General features: G+C 34.4%; 2 protein-coding genes across 2 annotated transcripts in view; both read left to right on the top strand.

The window, feature by feature from the left end:
- FIGN (fidgetin, microtubule severing factor) overlaps positions 1–19,503 on the top strand; it is a 342,028-nt gene that overhangs the window by 172,882 nt on the left and 149,643 nt on the right. The window contains exon 2 of the mRNA XM_051787262.1: positions 947–1,023. The gene's annotated coding sequence lies outside the window, so the exon portion shown is untranslated. The remainder of the gene's footprint in view (positions 1–946; positions 1,024–19,503) is intronic.
- GRB14 (growth factor receptor bound protein 14) overlaps positions 1–19,503 on the top strand; it is a 298,766-nt gene that overhangs the window by 277,351 nt on the left and 1,912 nt on the right. The gene's annotated exons all lie outside the window — the stretch shown is intronic.

Genomic DNA, 19,503 nt, shown 5'->3' with positions numbered 1-19,503 from the left:
GCAAAATTCTTTCTTAGGTCTCTAGTAGAAGGATTCTATCCCATATGTGCCACAGATTGTAGCTTCGAGGAAGTGGGAAATGTCCTGTTTTAGCCAAAGATCGTATCCTAAAAAGTGACAGACGTGTTGTGTATTGCTCTTCCAGTTGTAAATGCAACACCTCCTTCTACAAAATTAATGCAACATTTGTTTGAGAGAATGAATGAAACAATGTTTCACAACTGTTCTCAAATGTTTCTTATTTTCAATGGGATAAAATCTCAGCTATCATTTTAATTTCAATGTCATGTAAGTTTATTTTGTTTGGAATATATTGTTCTGGCAAGTTGAATAATACCTTGTTGAGTTAGTGGTGGGGATTCAGTTTTTTCGCAGTCCTGTACTCTTGTGTTGTCTTGTTCAGAATAGAATACATAATCCTGCTTCTGTTTCTTTGTGTTGCTACTACTATTGATTGCACCAGAATAAACAGCAATATTTAGTCTTCATGTATCTGCCCTAATTGCTTCTTAATGCTAACATGACTTTTTTCCTTTCACTTTTGTTTTTCTCCATGTATATGTACTCAACTCTACTTTGTTGTTTTTTGTTTTGTTTTTTTTTCGAAGTAGACCTTTGTGTGCTTTAACCTGGGACTGGGCATCTACACACTCAGATATTAGATGTTTAAGTTCTTTATTAAGTACATTTTTGTTATCTTGCTGATCTTTCATGTGTTCTGCATTTTCTATTTAGTTTTTATTTTACAGTTATAGAAATAAATGGGATTTACAGATCTGCAGAGGAGTAAAACTGCAGACTGTAGATCTGAAGTTCGTAATTGGTGCTTTGAGACTTTAATTTTAAATTTTCAAAGAGTTTGAACATCACCAGAACTTTTTCAACCAAGTAACAGTAACACAAATAAACTTGCACTTGTCCTATATTCTTCCTCCTTCCTCCCTAGAGATGGCCTCCTCAGAAGCAAAGGCAAGGCAGATGGAAAGTAGCAAGACTGAAACCTTGAGTCTGGCATTAATTCAGGTACATGCTTGAGGCCAGTATGCTTTAGGTAACTTGTAGTTCGTTCTCCAGGTGATGCTTTTGAGGTGCTCAGACACCACAAAACTGTTACACTTCTAATCTCATTTTCAGGTGTGCATGTGCTTTGAAAAGCAGGGTAGGACTTTATTAGTAGCAGATATTACAATAAGATTTTTCATATTATTACTGTTATCATTCTCATAATCAATATTTTTTTGTTACAGGCAGAAACATTAAAAAATTATGTTTCAGAGTCCTTAATTTCTACAGTATGGTAAATGGCCATGTTGAAAAATTCTCCCCCACCCCTCGATGTACTTTATTTCACATCAACCATTTGTCAGAGGTTCTGTTGAAACAACATATCCTATATCAGAACTGTCTCTCGAGAATAATTGTTTGCTTTGGGGTCTTCAAACAGTAATTCCAGGATCTCTGCAGGCAAGGTTATTTAAAGAAAGACATGAGAATCATTTGGTCACTGCTGAAGCACCTGTAGCACCACTGCAGGGATGGACAGTGCTAGAATCAGCAGCTACTTCAGGAGTCAGTAAACATAAAACAGTAACAGTCGTAGTAATTTACTATCAGTAGTAGTTTTATACCACATGAAGGGACTAGTAGTTTTTGGTAAGTAATTTATTTATTTTTTAATATTTTATGAAATATAAACATTACAGATACATCAGGTAGAAAAATAACAAGAGCAAACTGCTAATCCATTCAGAAAATGAGTGCAGACATAGCTGTTCTTAGGGAATAAAATACTACAATACAGGAGAATAGCACTTTGTAACATTGAATGCAGACCATGTATGTATCAGTGGAATAGTGAAAAAAATCATACAAAATTCTAACAAACATAATGGAAATATTTATGGACAGTTAAAAACAAAACATACCCTTGGGTCTAAGCATGAAGTCTTCCAGACTCTAGAGGCTGAATTCTGGATCTGGAGCTTCAGACTGTGCTTATTGAGTTCAAATATTGAGTGAATGTTTGACCAATCCATGAGCAGACACAGTACATTTGTTCAGTACAACTGAGTGTCCAATGACAAGACTAATTTTTATGACAATTTAAGAAGAGGAAGTCTGATGGATAGTAAAACTTGGAAATATTTCTGGTTAATCTCCTCGAGATGTTAAAAGGGATTAATTCAGTGTGCTGTTTTAGAAATGGATGCTCTTCAGCATGACTGTCCTCATCAAATGACAAAGAATATAATCCAAACTGTTTAAGAAAACTGGTTTAATCTGCTTGTTTGTCATGTTGATAGAATGAGTCTGGATCTTTTGTTCTTGTCCTATTTCATATCACTCATTTGTTATCCATGGAGCCCGAATTACATTATTCAGTTTGAACTGAATCAGCTGAAGTGCTTGCTGAATGGCTTACTGAAATTCTTGCTGAAAGGCAAGATTTTACCTTGTAATTGTGGGGTTCAAGCAATGAAAGTGCACAGGTTTAGAGAAGCTTCATTTTCCAGGTGTCTTTGAACAAAGCCAAACACTTGTCAATTAAAAATTTTCCAGTGTGATACAGGATGATACATCTTGTAAATCATGGATTGGAGTTCAGGACACAGAATAAAACAGGAGGTCAGGTAGAATGACTAAACTTTTGGTTGAATCTTGTGAAACTGCAAAGAATGTGTTTGAAAAACTGTCATAACATTTATGGTCCAAATTCCAGCCTTCAATCCAGGTATATCTGTATGCATGGAACTGGAGGCAGAATTTGGTGCAAGTCATAACTCAAAACATTGTTAAAATAAAGACAAAGATTTCTCTAGTTTCCCACCACTCAAAGAGCTGAAATTTGCTCAAAAAACAATTAGTAAAACTCCAACACTTAGAACCAACTCTGGTGTTCTGCAACAAAACAAATGATGTCTTAGTTCCATTACTCTACTAGGATACTGAAGCTTTGGGTTTCTGCTGGAAAAAAATACAGTTAAATTTTAATTCAGAGGAATCTGGGCCTGTACACTACACATAACTATTCTCTTGGGCATGCATGGCAGTAAAACCAAGACTAATTTTGGATTCTATTTTGTGAAAAACCTTAAAGAGGAAGACACTCTATTTATTTGCTTATTCTTTGACAGCATAATTGCTCACTAAGAAACTATCTCTGTGCAAGTCGAATGAGGGACTGAGGCCTAAAGGTCAGTTAAGTAGCACATAGGGAAATGAAAGCAGTGTATACATATTTCTCTTTGCAGACAACTGAGAGCACATGCTTATTGTGTCTGTTTTTTACAAACTTGCATAACATTTTTGCCACTAATAATCTACTTAGTAAAATTGAGTAGTAAAATCGGCATGACATTATTTCAAGAAACGTGTCTCTGGATCTCCAAATTGCTCTCTGGTGTACACGGTACATACGTTGAAATTGTTTATGGATTTTGACTTGATTTTACTGTGAAACCTAACCCTGACTTTTCATTTCTGTGACTTAAAGTCGAGAACTTTGTTGTGTAATTAAGTACAGTGGGTCACTGTGCACTGTGGCAATGCTATTTTCTACTGCATGGAGTACTGAATCCATAGTGCAGCATTAATTGCTAAGTAGGAAAGCATATTAATATTTTGAATGGTTGTAAGTGGTTTTGCATAAATGCCAGCAATAAGGAAATGGTTTTATGTTTTATTGTTATGCATTTTTAATGTCAGAGTGCACTCAAACCATAAAGCTTCTAACAAAAATTAAAGCACTGTCAGAATCTTACTGCACATTTTAGAAGGCTCTTTCTTATCCTTTCTTTCTTTTTCTTTCTTTCTTTTTTTTTCTTTCTTTCTTTTTCTTTCTTTCTTTCTTTCATTCTTTTTCTTCCTTCCTTCCTTCCTTCCTTCCTTCCTTCCTTCCTTCCTTCCTTCCTTTCTCCCTCCCTTCCTCCCTCCCTTCCTTTCTCATGAATTCTGAGTAGTTTCGTGCAGTAGGTCACTGTACATATCAATGACCTAGAGCAAATTCTTTTTTCCTTGATTGACTTAAAATTAATTCTGTAAAAATTTGCAGTGGAGATACTCTATGACTCTTAAAATACCCCCAGTTCATATCTTAAATATGGACATTTCACTTCTGTTCCTGCAAATCATACACAAAGAATACACTTAGTCTCATCAATCTTTCTCAGAAGCCTTGATCTTCTTTGCTAGTGTGACAATAGGAAACATTAGTCTAGGCCTATAGATGGGCAACCCATATTCATTATGTTATACAGATACTCTGAAATGAACAGGCAGAATGTTTTCATGTTTTATATGTTACTGCTCATTAAACAAATATTATTTTTCATATCACATTTTGCGGTGCTTTATAGGATGCAGATAAACTGACCTTATATCTAAGAATCAATGTGATCTCCTGGTCAATAATACAAAAGCTTTTTGAAATGACAGAGACATACATCATTGTCAGTTAACAGTTATGATTACTTGAACCATTCATCATTAGTAATTAAACTTAAGAGAAATAATGAAATTGTCCTAAATTTCTCCTTAGAAAATGGCAGTCTGAATACAGGCTAAGAGACAGTCACAGATACTTCTATCAATGACTTTGTTGTAAGATTTCTGCAGGATTACAAATGCATAATTATTTCTGCACAGAAGTTACAGGCTAAGAAATATGTCAAAATGTGAATCAAGTAATTAAATAGTTAAGTGAGTATTTAATAATAGATTCTATTAGTAACTATTTACATTCCACTAGTAATGTGCCATATAATGTTATTGTGGTCTTAAGTATTGTCGCCAAACTTTCAGAGCAGCATTTTCTGTAATGGAATAAGACACTTATCTTACATAAAGTTTAAATGGATAGAGCATGACTGCAGAAGCTTGGCAGACAATGGCTTTAATGAGATCCTTATGGTCACCATATCAGGCTACGGTGTCTTTATCTCTAGAATCCACAAAATTTTGTACATTGATTTTTCCTTTTGCCAAGTTTCTCAAGATAAACAAATGTTGGTTCTAAAAGTGACAGTTTTAATGGTAAGGAAGTTTGAATATCTGATTGTACATTACAAGTACATTAATGCTTAACATGTATGTAGGTAGTTGTACCAGAGACAGAAATGTTTCTGTGTTTGTAAACTCATATGTACAAATGTGTGGTACATAAACCTTTTAAAATATTTATATCCAATTTTATGTGTAGAAAGAAAGTAATAAATACATATAAATTCCTGGAAACAGATCAGTGATTTAAGGCAAAAATGCATACAAAAAATAATTTTTTTTCTCATAGTAGTGGTGCTCAGTGATCTCTGTAAAGGGTCATGGTCTAATTGCCCAGAGAAATGCGTAACCATAAAAGGAGATATTCTCTATTCCAAAGATTTTACAGACCAAGATGACAAGCTATTTCTAAAGGTGGTAGTGTAGTATAACAGAAAATCACTTAAATATACATCTGTGTATATAAGCATACATATTTATACATATTTATAAGAAAAATTAAATTGTGAAATTGATATTTTTACATTTTGAAATATTCTCCCTAGTGAGTGTAGATATATATTCACACTCATACTACAAAGTCTTGCATTCAATTTTTAAAATAAACTGCATCTAATTCTTCTCAGCTTGTCTCCTAATGAGTTAACATCTTGTAGAAAGCATTGCACTTCTTGAGCAATATCAAGATTCAGAACTTTTACTGGTTTTAGATTAAAGTGTTTCAACTAAGTGAGGTATCATAGAAGCAGGAACAAAGATAGTTTGGGGAAAACTAAACAATCATTATGATTCTTAAAAGAAGGTGGCAAAGATGATGTATTAAGAGACAGAACAGAGGTAATGTAGGTCTGTGATGGGTCTTAATGGTGAAAATAAAACATTATTTTGGTCACTTAAGTTGGTATTCCTTATCCTTCTCTTCAATGAAGAAGTTCAAGTAATCAAATAGCAGTAGATTACTTCCCTCACTATTGTAAATATTGAAAACTACGGTAATGTTTAACAGTACATTTTTTTTCTCAAAAAAATTTCTTATATATGAAAAAATCTAATGTGCAACAGAAATAACTGGTTTGATTTTTCTTCATGTTAATCATGATCTCAATGGCATTTTTTATGACAATTAGTTTGATAAATTATAATCTGAATATAAGAATAATCAGGTTGACTATTAACACACTGTATAGCTCTGCCTTCAGCATCTGTCAGCTCTATTTTTTCTGGAAGCTCCTGCAGTGAATGTCAGATTCAGGAGTTTCACTTTAGCATCTTTTTCAAGACTGCTGATGATTTCGCAAAAAAGGAATTTTAAAACCACGAGTTTTCATAAAAATTTTCTTAAGAATATCTAAGAATTTTTGACAGGAAAAGTGTGTAAATGTGTGTTTGTTGGAAATACTGTATTGACAAATTATTCTGTGTTTAGTTTTGTGAACTACATAAACACTTACTCTCTGAAGACTTTGGTAGAACTATGTCATGTTTATTAGATGAATATTTATCACCCTGATTTATTGTGGGTTTAATTCTGCAAGTCTTGCTCAGGTTAAAAACTCTTAACTTCTTCAGAAAATCTTACTCCAAATGGCAAGGAAACAGAATGCACTTGGCACAAAATATCCAGTTAGTTATCTGGCATCTGAGTGAGCAGCCTTACCCCAGAGACATAGAAATAAACAGGTGAACAGAAACCTTCAGCTCAAACTCCATAGATATTCTAATTTTTAAAAAATACCAAACACATTAAAATCCCATCAAACTCAGTGCCTCTGAAAACTGCAGTATTTTCATAACACAAACTCTTCTCATTCTTGACTTTCAGCTAGTGGACCAATTTAGAAAGGTGATCTATAGCAAAGCATCATATCATAATAGTGTAGGCCCTTCATTAAAAAAAAGGATAACAGTGACTGATGAAAATGCATCAATAAATTTTCAAGTCCCATCATTGCTCATTTACAAGAATCAAGGAATGAATACCCTGAGACTGGTTCATAAACTGTTAACATATTGAGGTCTGCATTTTTCTCTTGTGTATTCACAAACTTGTTGTGCCCTTTGTAAAAGAAAATAATTGTTTTTGACATTATTTGACTGACTTGATTCAAGCAGGCCATAATTACGGTGCTGATCGGGTTTCCCTAGACCACTTGAATTTTCAAGCAGGGACACAACATGTGGAAACATGATGGTTAATCGCAAACAGATACACTACATAGATTTTTTTCCCCACTTCTCATTCTATGCTTCACTGAAGTTACTTCAAATTTACAACTGTGTAAAAGTGAAAAAACAGCAACAACATAATTACCACTGGAAAAAGGCTGTTAGTAGCAGTAGCAGAGAAGCTGTCACTGCTTAAATACTATTTGAGCATACAAAAGAGTACTTGCATATGTTTTGATCAGTACAGAATCAGTTTTCAAACTCTTATTTAAGGAAAAAAAACACAACCCACAGCAGAAGAAACACAAGGCCCTTTTTCTCCTGTGAGACATTTGTCAGACTTATGAAGGCTAAGACACAAAAAAAGTCCTTGGGTGAGGATTCTTTGATTCTTCATATTTAGGCAATGTAACTTTCAGTGACCCAACAAAACAGTGGAGGAAGAACATTTACTGAAAATGTAGTGGTGGGATTAAGCAAAAGACCCAGTAATCCAAAACAGAGAGAGTGAAACAGCATTTCTAATAAATAAATAAACATTTGTCACAGTAGTAGAAGAAGAAGCAAATAGGATGACAGCAGGAACAGATTCATAATTTTAAAAGGTGAGGAAAAAAAGTTCGGATATTCGATTGCCATGATGATTCCTAAAGTCTTGTAGCAGTAGGAGCACAGCAGAGGGTAGAGAATAAGAACCACAGGGAATAAGAACTGCATTTTGAAAAATAAAGTGGTCGTACTGTCTGGGAGGCAATTGGAAATGATAAAAGTAATAATTAGACCTTTAGGATTGCAATTTTCAATCTTGATGAGGTCTTTACTGGATATTTCACTGCTTCTGACTATCCAATTGGGTTATCGTTGGATCCAAAGTCAGGGAATAGTAACTACCCAGGTATCATCAAAAGTGGGATCAATTTATTAACACTGAATCTACTTGGCTACCCTCACATGAAGGCCAAACAAGAAGTTCTATGCAGAACAGTCTGCATACACTTATTATTTTTATTATCATTATCCCTGATAGCTTGATCACAAGCCTATTATTCACTATGGCAGGTGCTGTACAAACAAGACTTAAAGGTGCAAAAAAATGATCAAAAGATGAATCATGCATGTGCTCAAGTCAAGAGGCAAAACAAACACATTGAGTGAAAAGTGGTAAGCTGTTAGTGGTATGATCACCACCCCCAGCCGCTGAGCTGGTTGGAAGTGTTTCTAGGAATCCTTGCTGGTGAAGGCCCATTAAAGGGAGACATGGGATTGAGAATCAAAACGAATCTCTGAGAAGGTAGACATATCATGGACTGATCAGAGGAAGCCTGTATTTATACAGAAAAAAAAAAAAGTAATTTGGATAGATCACAGAAGCTCTTGGAAATTTAGGCAAGGTGCTTAAGATTGACAACTGCGTGTAATGAAGTAGGAGTCGGTGGATGGATACATAACCAAGATTAGTGTGATCAAATACTCAGAGAGCAAAAAGTCTGCTTAACTCTCTGAATCAGACACACCGTATGCAGATATCTTTATACATGAATATTCTACTTCAAGTCTGTGCTGGACTTATGGTTATGGACTTGACATTAGTTTTGATTTTTTCTTGACACAGTAGCCCTGTTCAAGGACTTCAAAACTGAAGAGTTTTCAGTTTTTTCTTTGTCTATCTTTAAATTACTTGACAACACAGAAGCAATTAATTAAAAAGAGAAGATTTCAGCCCTAAATAATTCAATGAAATCTAAATTAATTTATGGCACATTTTTGATTGTAAATTTTTAATGGTTGTAGCTAATTTTTTTTTCCTAGATCCTGGTAAGTTTATGGGAGAGAAAGGAACTATAATATCGCAAATAAAGCAGGATCAAAGTAGGTTCTCATGAATTAGTTTGAATGCATGCAAATATATTTTTTATTCTAAAAAGCTCTTTAGGGTTTCGCCACGCAAGATAGAATTCTCAGAGAACTCACAGAAATGGATCATGCTTCAGTTGACAGAAAATATTATCAAGTGGTTTCTCAAGTGTCTTTTTCTTATATTTTTCTTTTTTCTTTTTTTTTTCTTTTTTTTTTCAGTTCTTTATAAGCAAATTTTATTTTTAAGGATGTACATTTTTCTTTGGAATTCAACATTTCTGAATTCTGTCCAATATAATTTATATACTCTAAATCTGTTCACTTTGATAATGAAAGAAAAAAGAGTATAAAATAAAACTTTGTTGTATTCTCTTTGATAGAAGAGTTCTTTTGATCCTTATATTACATTGAATTTAGTTTAAGGTCATTGAAGTCAATTACATCTTTCATAAGCTAACAAACCCTGCAAAAATACACACACACTTTCTTAGTACTCTTTTTAGCTCTTTTTATTTTACTATAGCTAATGGTTTTGTAGATTGTGACTGAAAGATAAGTTGAATGGTGCAACTGTTGTTGCAAGTGCACCACTCTCTCTGGATCTCCCAGTGATACATATTTATTAATTTTTGTTTGAGTGGCTCCTTTTTAGAATCATGTTGAGCACAAGATCCTAAAACAAGGAACTTCTGCGAAATCGAAATCTCACATGCATTGTCACTAAATTTCAGGACCGTTGTGATAAAAATACCTTGTGAGAATGCTTTTTGCTTCTGAATGTATGCATTAAAATGAACTCATGTGCGCACTGTCCTTGACTCTATATTTCTTCCCCTTCCAGACTGTATACTGTATTTACTGAAATTCAACCTTTGGGTAAGACTAGCAGCAACAACAAAACCAATTGCAGGATGGATGGGCACTGTTCCTCAAGGGCTTTCCCTTTCTGCAGTAACTACCTGCTTTGCTCTTGGTCTTCCTTTAGCAGAGGCTGTCGTGTGAGTGGAGGACTCTCTGACATGAACAAGTTAACATAAGGAGGAAATAATTTTTTTTCGTAAGCCAGATGTAGATATGGATTTGGATTTTGGTGTTATCTGATGTAACCTGCCAATTTCTCTTGTCATATGAAGTATTTCTTTCTTCCTATTCCCTACTTAGTCTGTGCTTTGGTTCTCTGTGTTTTTATGTAAATGCTGTATCTTTGCTCTTCCTAGTTAAGATATTCTTTTAAATGTTGCTATTTCAAAGCTCATTATATAGCTGGAAAGTAGCAGATACACAAAGGTGTTGAAGAAATAACTGTGCTCAGATTTATCATACCTTTGATTGACTTGGGAAATGACTTTCAGTTGACATCTGAGCCAACAAGTTAGCTGAAATAAAATTTTGTTTAATACCTTTGCATCAATAATCTAGGCACAGCATCATTGATTGAGAAAGTCTGATCAATAGAGTATTACTGACTGCCTAACTGTAACTTTGCCAGACTTTTTTGCTAATTCTGCTGATGACCTTCGTACCACTGCTTTTCAGGTTCACCATTTTTTCCCCTTTGAAATTCAATTTGCTCCATTTGCTATTATTTAAGGAATTTACACATTTAATTGATTTCATTCAATCTGATACAATATGGGTTTAGTATATAAAAGATTGTGCATGCTTGGGACAAAACTTCTGTAGCCCCAAATTAGAATCTTTGTGAGAAATTCACCCCAGGGAAGACATAATCCATGGGAAGAAAAAAGGGGAATATAAATCATTTATTTTAACCCTGTGGATACTGTGGCATTTTTGTCTTGAGATTTACATTCAGTGTAGATAAAGTAGCAAGTAAAAAGGGGAATAATAATCTCAACCAGTCCCAGATGATTATCATTCAAGAATAAGAAAACTATTACAGAAATAATAAAAAAGATTTTGAATCCTAACTAATAACTCAAATAGTAATCCTCCATTCTGTCCTTTTAAATATTTTCTTCCTCAGTTCACTTTCATTGTCTTTTATATTAGCCCTTGTTTCTGTCTTTGTGATATTCTTCAAGCTATCTCCGTTCACACTTTGATGGAACAAAACAACTATTTCTTTGAAAATTATTTAGCAATTTGGTATTATTTCATTCAATGTCCCTTCAGAATATGTAATGCTTCCCTTATGCACAGACAAGACTGAATGCAACATATAGATGTATTTGTCTTATCTAACTACATGTTGAGAAAAATGCATTGTTATTTTGCTGCTATTCTGGTATAAATTCATGGCTTATGTTTTCATAGTTATGAAGATATTAAAAGCAAAATATACTAAAACATATCCGTTTTTCTATGATTGCCTTATTAACATTTTATTGCTTGTGGAATATACATGCCATCTACCCCTAAAGAATTTTCCAATATGTGGAATTGCATCCTGTGCTAGGTGTGAGTGTGTAGTGCACTACATGGCAAGGAGTCTAGCAAACTGGTTTGTTCTGAGGCTGGCAGCTCCCAAGTTTCCCTTTAAAACTCTTCAGAGGCCCAAGAAGGTCCAAGAAAAATCTGCCTTGTTAAAATAAGGACAGCCTTAAAGATGTTATTTCTTTCTTTGACATCCTATAGAGAGTCCACCCATCATTACAAGGTCTTTCATGGTCAAGGGATCTTCCCATCACTGGTTATAAAATTTTCCTGAGAGTGCTTTTCTACTAACTGCATAGCACAAAATATCTTTAATATTCCGTCTGGGTCAGAAATACAGCCCTTCCTAGCAAAAGGGTATAACATTACTCTGTTAATCTTCTTGACCTTGATTTTAGAGTGAGATGAAGGCCTCTGTATTCCATTCAACTGACTAAGAAAATGTCACTTCTTGGGAGATGGCCAGATTCGCCCACCTTTCCACCTATCTGAGAACTGCCTAAGTGCAAAAGACAAACAAACTTGAGACTATTAATGTTTCCATGATTCAGACTTGAAGGTACATATGCTACAGGATTGTTTAAAAGCAAATTAAGTTTGGAGAGATGCCATTCAGATTAATGTTAATATTAATGTTTGGAAAAAGGCAGTGATATCATTGAAACTTGCTAAATGTATACAGTGTATGAGATAATGGTATTAGCTCCAAGACAACATTCATTCATACTTCAGGTTAACATATTGAGATATATGCTACTCAAAGCATTTTCATTTAAGGGCTAGATAGAGACAGTAAACAAAAAATTAATATACCCATTATATATTAACCCATAAATTTTGAAAAAAATATCAGTGTCTTTAAAAACTGTTGATTTGTTTCTCAAAATTAATTCTATTTAGAGACATTCATGTAGTGTTTTCTAATTTAAAAAAATTTTTTTAGAAATATTTAAATTAAATCAACCCTGTTATATGTTCAGTAGAATAACCATACCATCTTTAATATTTCATTATCCAATGAATTGTTATTGTATGCACTCCTAAGGTGAGACAACTAGTAAATAAAGCTAAAGCTTGTTGTTCAAACAGTCAGAAGAAACTGAATGGTGCTAGAACCAGAAATTGACTTTAAGCCTGACTGGAGAATGAAATGTCTCCTCTGAAAAAAAGTTTGGAAACAAATCTGTTGAAAACAGGTAATTTATAAAATCCTAGTTTGAAGATGAACATATTGCTCAGACTTTGAATGTTTCTGTACTTCATCTATGCTTAAAAAACACGTGTCTGTCATTGAGGCAAACACCCTGGTACCTGTTAGATATTCAAGTACGTATTTAAAGAGAATTAGAAAGCTAAAAACCACAAAAGAGGTGGAAGATTGTATCTCCAAAAGTTTGTAGATTTGCACTGTGGCTCCATAATTGTCAATTTCTGGAGAGTGACTTTTGAAAAATTGCTCAAAATTTGGAAACCCTTACAATATTTTTTGAGATAGGGATAGGAAAATATCTTCAGTGCTTTTAGTCACTATGCTGACATAGTAAATGAAAGCATACTGATGCCATTTTGTTGATAAATTAATCAGTGCAAAGTATGTTCCATTTATCACATTTTATTATATCTATGTAATGCCTGATTAGAAATATAAATGGAATTCAGCAAGTCCTGGGGAGAGTGGAGAGTGCAAGGCTCCCCTCTATTAAAGGATTATTTGAAGTGCTTTTAATTGTGGAACACATTTTAGTTCTGTATAATAATAAAACAATAGGGTCTGTGGCAATTCTCTTAGCAAAATTTATTACATGTTCTCTATATTCTATTGGCTGGGTTATAACGTGACGTGATGTGTAGTCTAATGTGTTTTTTTTTTTCCTTCTATCTTGTTACTTTTTTTTTTACAATGAGCTTCAGGAATATGCAGTACTTGAAATGTCCTACTGAAGTCAGTAGATAAATAAGACACAAACTGGTAATACCTACAGTTCCAGGATCTGACTCTAATTTCTTGAAAGCTTTGCAATACTGTTTCCTGCGCCTGCTATTTCATTAGTTATTCATCATCATAATGACTGTATTTATTATTACTTCTAAAAATAGGTAATGATGGACGTTTTTCATCTAATGGATTTACTTTGTCCCTGCTTGAAAACGTTGATCTGTCACTAACAATAAGTTTTCAAGGCTGCACTACTATCTTAGTAAAGCTGTTTGTGCTTGCAAGTTTTTCATATTTGGAGAATTATAGGCTTTTTTTTTTTAACATAGAACTACCAAAATCAGATTTCTGTTTTGCTTAAATTAGAGTAAAAATACATGTGTCATTTGTAGAGCTGTCTCTAAATACAATTTTAGTGTAATAGCATATAATTTTATTATCAGATTCCATGATTTTTTGACTCTTGGGTTTGGTTGGTCCTTCGGTTTTCAATTAGCAAGATAAGAACACTTTCTGGTTTCAAATATAAAAATATTTCCAAAAGGGTTTAATAAATTTCCATGGTATACCTTATAGACAGGATTTCCCTGAGGCTGCTAGTCTAATGAGGATTACTATCTCTACTTGAAAATCTGAGCTTCTTTTGTCCAAAGATCACAGCTATTGCAAACTATCATTTCTTGCAGTCATCTGTTCTGTGTATTCCTGTGAATTACATTATCTGCTTCTCTTTTTGATGCATAAATAGACAACTGAGCTTTTATTTGTTCTTGTTTGACAGTCACAAACACATTCCAGTGCCTCATGGAATAAAATGCCAAATGAATAAAGATAAAATTTATTGGCACTGGAATTTAGATTTGAAAAAGAAAACCAGTATTTACGAAAATCCTGAAATGTTAAACAGGCTCAACTTTTGAATTTTGCTTGTAGAGACCTATTATAGAAGGTGTTCAACATAATTTTTTTTAAAAATAAGTGTAAGAATACAGTAACTGGACAAAATAACTTAACTTGGTCATCGCCAGATGTTAGATCGATCTAGGCAAGAAAAATGCTTTGAGAGCTTGCAGTCACTCATGAATAGCTTGGAAACTCACTTCTGGATGTTGAACTGTAGTTTTGTGATGTCTTTGGGGAATGTGGTTATTTGATTTATTAGAAAAATTAATTTGTGAGACAACCTTTATCATCAGATTTGTAACTTCCATTTTTCAGACTATTGACCAGCTAACGCAGGACTTGTTAACCTCAATTGCTTTTCCTTGTCCAGAATTATCTTTGTTCAAGTTTGGAAACACTAGACAACTAGTAGAAATGTATAATCTCATTTTAGATATTAGATATATATAGAAATTATTGGAAGGTAAACTAGAGTATAAACTTCTGCGTTACACCATTTCTGAGATGAATGTATATATCTACAATGTAGCTTAAGCTAAATGGTGAATAATGTAATTTAGTTTATCCCTCTATATAACTATTGTGGGGGAAAAGGTGTAGAAAAGCAAGGAATGGAATACCTCCCCTGGGGATTTAGAAGTATGGTCACAAAGTTGTATAAATTGATGCTTGCTTTCAATACTACCTCCTTTTGGATTTTCATGTGTGTCAGTCAGCTGCTGGTGGTTCTCTGTCTTTTAACACTTCTCTAGAGCCACGTGAAGATACCTGTCCAGGAAAGTGTGTGTTAAGGACTTCTTTGGCACAGAAGTGTAGATTTGGAGAGGATTCATCTGCCCGTTAAACTCCTACCATAGACTTCCAGTTACTGGCATCCTTTCTAGGGATAAAACTTACTACTTCAACTAGTTTACTTAAACTTACTAGTTCTAACTCAGTTTATCAACTCATATTGTTGAATTGCTTATGTCAAAATCTAAGCAGACTTTAAAAGTTTTGAAACTATTTTTCCCAATAGTTCCCAATTTTTTTTGTTTGAGAAAACAAAAAGTCCAAACATTTATGAAAGTTTGAATACTGTCATTTGTAATAATAGTAACTATTCTTTGTAATTCTTAAATACTTCATTCATTCATTTGTAATAATTTGTCTTTGTTATATATGGATAAAATATACAGACATTATGAATGTGAGGAAGTTGTAGAGTGGGATGAAGTCTCCCCTCAGTCTCCTCTTCTTTAGGGTGAGTGAACATAAAGTAGAAAGACTGAATATACTTTCAAAGTAAAACCTCATAGGAAATATCCAATGGAGGAAATGCACTGATTTTTGCTGGTTTGATGGATTAATGGAGAAGTCACAGAAATTTGGGGTTAATTTTCTGTGGCAGCTCTGGGAGACTGTATGCATTCAATGTTTGAAATGAAATTAGAAGAAACATACTGAATGTGGCTTTAAAAAACCTGGATAATTACTGTACCACAAGTAAAGAAACAGCATGTAAGAAACATCCGTTTTTAATTTCTAGACAGCGAAGAGTTGCAATAATACAATATATAACATGATAATCCAAGGGATTCTAGCATGGGTAGTACAGAGAAGATTTTGGCTGCATCTAAATAGCAGGTAAAGCAATGCAATAGGTATGGGCTTACAAAGCAAAACAGGTGAGACTGAGAATTCAGTGTCCACCCTATACACTTCAGGGTGTTTGCTTTGTACTTGCCCTGGTCTGATCACAATTACTGAACACCCATTAGTAGGTGGGGCACAATGCCTGGGGACCTGTAGGGCATGTTCAGGTTTGGTGTCAGTCAAACAAAATTTGGTTAATGTACTTTGCTATGTAAAATGTAGTTAGTGAGGATGATCAACTGATGTGCTTCAAAAGTGCACTTCTAATTAAAACAAAAGTATTTCTGCAATTGTATCTCATGGGGGTTTGGCACCTAAATATAAAGCATTGCCAGTTCTCCCCAGAGAGAAGGATTCAAAAACAGTTTATCTTTCACGAAAGGGGCTCCATTTTCTGTAGATAGTGTGAAAAGAGGCAGTCAGATAATTCTTTTTGACTTTTGATTTGGGCAAAATAATCAACAGTGGAGAAAAGCAGAAGAAATACAATAATTATATTTTCTCCTTTTATAAATACCTATATCATGCCAGGACCCTTCTCATACAGACTGTGAGATAACAGTTTTTACCTTGAGTTTTCTTTTGTGTGCAACACTGCACATTAGATATGGATCAGAACTGAGTTTTAAGCTCTTGCCTTGCATTTGAAGTTGCAAGTGTCCAAACTTTGGTCCAAATTTGGTTCTTCCAACCCTTTGATCCAGTATTCTCAGCCTTATTTTTGCATGGGGACCAGTTACATTCAGTAGGTTACATTTCTGTAAGATGTATGCATATGTGGAATGTCACAGGATACTTTTGTTCTGGATTCTTTTTTTAGCTTCCAATTTATAAACAGTGCTTCATTTTTTCTTTGACACTTAGTTTTCAAACTCACCAGTACTCTTCTGTCACTGCAAAAGCTAACAAATGCACACTCAAGCAATAAACAGCTCATGTCCTTGGCAAAACTTTGAATTAAGTGTTAGAGAGGTGCTAAAAATTAGGAAGAACAGTTCTACTCATGGCTATGCAAAGGACAACATACATATATATCTTCATTGATTACTAAGAAAACACCATCTTTGCCTGTCTTCCTTTAGATGCTCTCATAACTTGCTGGCTGCATACTCACAAGTGTTAGAGTTCGGTCAGTGATGTGTCAGCCACTTGAAGAGGAGTAGTGGACAAACTCTACTGACTCTGGAATGCTACATTGCTGATTTTGAGCATTTGTTCATGCAAAAGTTTTCTGCATTGACTTTCACAAGCTAGTCTCTTTCCAAGCTTACTTCTTATACTTACTGTGTCTTTTATGGCTGTGATTTCACAGTCTATGTCCTGCTTCAATGCTCAGCAATATGCATTTGATTCAGGTTTCTTTCTGTTAAGTGCCTAGAAAACAGTATAAAATTCACACATTATTACACTTTTCTTCTGGCTAAAAGGGAGCTGCACTTTCTAGTCCTGTGTTTACAGTGTGTTCAGTGTGTTTACAATTCACTTATAGGATCTGTAATACTAGTTTTAGTGCATCATTTAACCATAGCCATAGTTTTTGGGCTCTTTCCACTTTCCAAAAAATACCAGTTGTCTTCTGTTTTCAAGCTTCAGTATAAAAGGTATACACGTTTCCCTTGTTTTTTTAAAACACCTGTCTAGCTGTGCTTCCTGTAAGATTCCTGGTTAGTCCGAAAGGGACTCTTGTCCTCAGCTGTATTTTGGCTATAGAAACAAGTAGCCTTGAAAAGTGATGACTGTGCAATGACTTCACTTTTTAGCTGTTTTCAGCAATACTTCCCCCAGGCAGTGCAATATGGCACTGTTGTAAGGCCTTTTCTTGGGCCAATATATTTACAGGTTTAATGAAGGAGATCTGTCCTTGGAAAAAATTAACCTGGCAAGAAGTGACTTGTTTGTTATGTTCTGTTATAGTAGCTATGACAAATGAAGAGGCAGTGAAGTGTTGACAAGTTCTTGGTCATTGCTTGCTGCCTCAATTTGGCATAATAGTGCAAACAGAATGTCACCCTACACTTTAGCTTCTTGTTTTGCTCTGTCTATAAATATATTGCCATATTACTGATACTGGGATTACTACCCATTAAAAATAATGCTGTAAAGATGGCATCCTAGCCAGTCTTGGCACTGCACATTGAAAACAAATAAACCTACAGACTGACAAATAGCCAACTTAGTAACAGGGATAAATCACCTGAAAAGCAACATACTGAACAAATAAAGTAAACAAAGTTTCTTGGCTTGTTTCTTTCTCTTTCTATATAAATGATAGGACCTAATCTAGTGCAAATGATTACCAAGATATATCAGCATTATCTCTGGCTAACAATAATTCTTGTGCTGTGTGTTTCTCTTCTTTTTAAACTATGTCAGTTTAAAATCCCACAGTTCACCTTTCATGCTCAGCAACACAAGCTAAACTGCTAGGATTTCACCCACCCCATTACCTACAATGATCTCTGTTACCAATTTATTTAAAATTCAAATAAATGTATTTGATAATAATACATTCAAATATGTATTTTTTGGAACACTGTCATCAACAGTGGTGCTACTATTCACCTCATGGCTTACCTAGAGTAGATGGAAGATTATGAGCAGAGTTTAGGAATTCAAATATGCTGTCTGAGCTGTATATCTAATAGACTTGCTTTATGCCTCTGATGTAAAATGCGTAGTGAAGATATTACTACCCAACCACCTTGGCATCCACTCTAATCTTTTTTTTGTATTTTGTCTGTTATGACTCTAGCCATAGCCATAACACTGTTTTCCATTCTGCTTATGCATTTTTTAAAAACGTGTATCGATATGTTTTACCTTCTTCTACATTACTGGTACTCCTTGAGCAATGTGATCATTCTTTCTCCTAAGCATTTACTCTTTTTGCCATGTCATAGCTCAGTCTTCTGGGATGCTTTGTTTTATTTTTATCTCTCAAAACAACAGTTTCTTCTCCCAACAAACAATAGTGAGGACACAGGCATCTTATAATTCGCTCTCTGTATACTTCACTGTCCAAGACAAAATAAATGTAGAATCTACATACAGAATATATTCCTCCTCTGTGCACCCTAAGAGCTCTTGTGCAGTATTGGAAGAGTGATCAATTACTGGTATGCAACCCCCATAATAATGAGCAAGTACTGGGACACACTCTGGCCGTTCACCCAAGATAATGATCGAGTTGTGGTGTAGTAAACACATTCTGCATCCATCCATGGGATGTCATGAATTCTGTATAATGTAAAGGGAATGATCAAATATAGAGATACAAATACTGCAAGTACCACCCAGACTGGAGATGATGGTATACGCAGATCCTGCTTTGATAGTCCTTAGCAAACACATTGGTATATGGTGCAGCTACTAAAGCAATGCTTTCAATAACACAGGTCAAATACTATTCTGTGCAGGATTAAACTAGAATATTCTGCTAAATGTCTTTGTTTTCTGGTTATGACTTTTAAATTGGCTTTCTAACTTTGCCTACTTTTATTTTTACCCTGTGCTTCTCTCAGTGTCTCACAATCTTTTATTCTTTTATCTTCCAGTATCCTGTATATAGTACTCTCTAAAAAAAATTTCTCACTTTGATTGTTCATTCTGAA

This window comes from Manacus candei, unplaced genomic scaffold, assembly GCF_025592945.1.
Source record: "Manacus candei isolate 608988 ecotype Guabito, Panama unplaced genomic scaffold, ASM2559294v1 h1tg000023l, whole genome shotgun sequence".
NCBI lineage: Eukaryota > Metazoa > Chordata > Aves > Passeriformes > Pipridae > Manacus > Manacus candei.
Note: the sequence above shows the minus strand (reverse complement) of the source record. Positions and strands in the feature narration are given on the sequence as shown.